We start from the raw sequence: 4,586 nt of genomic DNA on the forward strand, positions 1-4,586 counted from the left end.
TGCTGAGCTATCTTTACCTCTCTGTGGACCACTCAGAGTGGCTCAGTGGTCCAGAGGACACAGACAGGAAATTGTAACATAGCGAATAGGAAAAAGAGATACACATTCTCTTAGGCTGAAAGGGTCCCAGTTAGTGTAATTCTGACACTAGGCATCTCTTCATCCAGACTTAACTCAAAACCCTCACTGTCGCACCAGCCTGCTCAGCTTCTTGCAGGACCTTCTCAAGGTCAGAAAGCTTTTCCACGAGTTTACTGAAAATTTACCTCCTTGCTACCACTGGGTGGCAGTAGTCCTAGTTTTGTCATCTGCGCAACCCAGAATAAGTGCATGCCTTCCATAGGCAAACACTTGCTATTTGAAGGTATGGGATACTGTGTATGAGATGTCTTCAAAAAGTTCACAGAAACTGTATATTATAAACAACTGTGCATGGATTTCAAAAAATTTTTCACACCAAAATAAATTCACGCTTTAATTCCATTTTCCAGCAGATTTTTGAAGTCCTCTCATCTATTTCTCAGTATTTCTCCTTTTCAAGTCCTATGTCTCTAGTCCTGTCAAGAACCATTCTTATTATGGAATGATTTCCTTTGTCAATTTTGTGACTCTCTTCTAGAGCATTCCACTTTCTCAGTGACCCTCATAAAATGTGGGAGCCAAAATTGAACAGGGGACTCCAGAAGGGAACGGAGGACATTGCAATGTGACAATTATATTCTAGTACCTAGAAACTGTACTTTGATTAATTCAACAAAAAAATTGTGCTCTGTTTCTAGCAGCTAAATAATTCACCTACATTAAACTGTTGGCTCAAATTATGCTTGTGGGTCGGCTCAAACCCCCAGCCCTTTTTTGGCTTGTTTCTCAGTTGATTTCTTTGTTTTTATGTAAGTTGCTGCTGAGCCAGGCTTCCCCTATCTGGCCTCACAAAATAGACTTTTTCTTTATCTTATATAAATTTCACCTTTTAAATTTCAGGCCAGTATTCCAGTGCATCTGAGCTCATTTTGAATCTCAGTTTTGTCCTTCAACATTCTGATATCTCTGCCAACCTTGAGTCATCTTCAATTGTGGTAAGTACATTTTTCGTATCCTCTAAGTTATTAAATAAAAATGGAAAAGTCGTGTGGTCCTTCTCTAGAGACCTTTCCGTTACTTGCCACCAGTGCTTTAAGTAGATTTTCAAAATTAATTGTCAATTCGTTTGACTGTACTATAATCTGGTTAATATTATATTTGAATGTTTTATTTTAGCTTCTTCCAGAGAAAGCTATAGGAAACCATTTCAGATGCACTGTTGAATCCAAGATATGTTGTCCTAATAAAAGATAGGTTGGATGAGGATGATTTAAGATGGGGCTTTTTTGTTTTGCAAAATGGGAATACTGGTATGGTTATTTTTTCCAATTATAAAAGTAATATTTGCTTGTAAAGATCATCGGCATATACAAATATACAAATAAGAAGGTGAAAGTCCCTCTATAAATCTGTGTGCCAACATCTTACTGGATAACTGCAGTAAATAATGTTGTCAGATATAAATACAGATCTAGGATTTAAATGGATTTAAATGGGATCATATTATAGAGACTGTTATGTGACCCGCTTTTTTTGCCTAACAACCTTTTGGAACCATCCTTCTTTGTCAGAATATATAGTTTTACCTCATCTTTCAAAATAGCAATGTAGTGGTTTTTTTCTGTAATTTATCTCATCAGTACCATATTGATGGATGTTTAGGTCATTGACAAATGTTTGCAGTTATGGCTGTGTTGCATGATGAATTTTCTTGGCTGGCTTGGTAAGATGTGCTGGGTGCTGGGTGCCTTTTCTGGATACCCCATCCTTCTCTCCCCTTTTTTGGGGGGGATCTCCCTGTCAATGTCTTAAATACCCAAGGGCTACTTCCATTTAAGAAAGAAGAATTAAAGAGGAGGCTGCCAACTTATTATTCACCATGGTTTGATGTTAAAATCTCTACTCTGTCTAACCTAGGAGTTGAGTTAAGGCTATTTGAGCTTCCAGTGCTCTTTAGAGGACCAAAGAACCCCAAGATCAAACCTTGAGTAAAAAACAGATTTGATGGAAGGCTGAAGTCCCTGGTTGGCATAGGTGAAGTGATTGGAAGTTAAAAGGAGGAGAGAGAACTGCATTGCTATTGATTATTCCTCATACACCCTCAGTTTTGACCAAATGGTGCCACTTGCTGGGCCATCTTCACATCTTTATTCCTCCATTAATCTTCCTCTCTGCTCTCATGTACCTCTCAGAACAAGGTAGGAGCTATCCACTCTGAACTCCTAGGGCCTTTGAAGAATCTTGGCTCAAGAATCAAACCAGTGTTTGAATATCAGAGCTATACTTGTTTAGTTCTGTAATCTTGGATATGTCATTTATCCTTTCTGGGCCAAGGTATTCCAATCTATAGAATGAATTACACTTATATGAGATCTTTCAAAACACCTAATTCTATATCTGGCTGGTAGATAGTAAGCACTTAATAAATATTAACTGCTATTATCATCATCATGATGGGTGATCATATGACCTATTTCATAGTCTTGTGAAGATTAAATGAGAACATATATAACGTGCACAGCACACTGCTTAGACCAAATTGATTGCTTAATAAATGATAGCAATTAATGATTGTATTTATTTCTCCCTTTGGATACTTATCTCCTTCTCTCTTTTTGTTTTTCCTTTTTTAAAATAATTTGTTACAAGGTACATGTGAAAGCACCCCCTGGGAGATTCACCACACTGTAATTTATTTTACTCCATTCTCCTCTTGAGATTTTGGGCATGCACACGCACATATATTGGCGTGTTCTTTTTTTCTTTTGAGAGGTTTTTACCTTAGGGTGCATGTACTCACAGGGGGTGGGGGGTGGCAGAGAGACAGAGACAGTGAGAAGGAAAGTGAGAAATCACCCCATGGTGGGGGGATAGTCACAGGATCCCTCCTTCTCCGTTCTCCTCCTGGGATCTTATGTGTGAGCACCAGATGTGATTTTCAAGCCACAGTGCCCAGGACTCAGACTACAGTAGTCTGTGGGAGCCCAGAGTTGTAACCATTGTGCCATCTCCTGGCCCCCACTGACATGGTTTTTAAGCTGCCAAGTCTGGGACTCAACTGTGCAGCTGGCCATGTGGGATCCAGTTGCCTTAACCACCAAGCCACCCACCTCTGTCCCCTCATTCACTCTTCTGTTTTCCTTATTTCTGTTTATATCTTGATTTCTTGTAATTTATAAGCTTTCAAGAAAGCAGTGTTTTCTCTCTCCTTCACTCTCCCTCCTTCCTTCCCTCCCCTAGAAAGCGTAAAAAAGCCAGTGCTTGGAATTAGTAGCACTCTAAAATTTAGGTGAATGAATGCTACCATTATTTCTTCTAAGTGCCTTTCTTTTTGAAGTTTGTCTTTATTTCTTCCATGATAGTTGGTGAGTACACCCAATAGGGTCTTCATGCTATGATCTGTCCCTGACCTCAGCCATCCAGGATAATGAGCATGTGGATGCACACCTAGTGTAGACAGGGAAATCCCAAGGCATTACCTGGGACTTTCCCACATTGGTCCAGTTGTGTAATTTATGTGCTACCACCTGGCCCTCTAAGCTCCTTTTTTTTATTGAATTGTTTTCTACTTAGAAAGCACCTTTCTCAGGCCAACCCCATAATATAGTGATGAAGGAAGTTGGATTCCACATGGCCAACTGTGGCTTAAATCACAGCCCTGGCTGCTTGAAAAATACAATGGGCACATGTGTGTGGATGCCTGAAATCCTGCCAGGATAGAGAAACGAAGGAGGAGTAATTGCAGCATGACCGTTTCCCATTATTGGTGGATGAGGTGTTCTCCCTCTCCTCTTTTCTCTGTCTCTTTTCTCTGTCTGTCTCTGATTAGTGCACATGTGCCGGGGTCCAGCCTCGGCGTGGGTGGGTTATTTTGACGAAGGCGGCGAAGGTGAACAGAAGACAGAGGCCTCGATGCCTTTTATGCACGTCTTATGCTGGACACTCCTTAGAGATTGTTCTCTGAGGAGTGACAACTGCTAGGAATCATCGTGCCTTTTTATTGAGAATGTGTTACATACAAGTAAATGGGAGAGGGGCTACGTGTTTCAATTATCAGCTCATAAAGTCTTTTAACAATAAAACATAGATTTTATTTAGGGGTGGATTAAAGGTGGGTCTAGTGCAGTTTCTATTTAGGGGTGGATTAAGGGTGGGTCTAGTGCAGTTTTTTAATTGTAGGTGGGTCTCCATGGAATGCAGTTTTGGGAAAGCCGTTTCGGTAAGCAGAGATGATTATCAGCAGATGCGGTGCAGCAGCCATCTTGTGATTACTGGGAATGGTGCTGAGAAAAGAAAATTTTAAGAATAGATATTAGTTTTTATGGATTTTAATAAAGAATGATATTTATATACAGTTTTGTACGGGTTTAAAACTTAATTTGAGGAGTCTTAATGCATTTATTTATTTTACTTGGAGAGGGCAGAGGTGTCTTGGGCCAGTTTTGGCCTAATCCTATTGTACATAAAGAAAGGAAGAATTTAAGGGCCTTCTAAAGGTCAAGATT

The 4,586-nt window shown here is 39.9% G+C and overlaps 1 protein-coding gene across 3 annotated transcripts in view; it reads left to right on the forward strand.

Moving 5' to 3' along the window:
* Positions 1-4,586, forward strand: part of PAK3 (p21 (RAC1) activated kinase 3) — a 320,142-nt gene that overhangs the window by 47,903 nt on the left and 267,653 nt on the right. For all 3 annotated transcript variants that reach the window (XM_006167722.3, XM_027767967.1, XM_006167732.3), the window contains exon 2: positions 982-1,076. The gene's annotated coding sequence lies outside the window, so the exon portion shown is untranslated. The remainder of the gene's footprint in view (positions 1-981; positions 1,077-4,586) is intronic.

The sequence above is a fragment of the Tupaia chinensis genome, unplaced genomic scaffold (assembly GCF_000334495.1).
Source record: "Tupaia chinensis unplaced genomic scaffold, TupChi_1.0 Scaffold144991_2, whole genome shotgun sequence".
Lineage (NCBI taxonomy): Eukaryota > Metazoa > Chordata > Mammalia > Scandentia > Tupaiidae > Tupaia > Tupaia belangeri.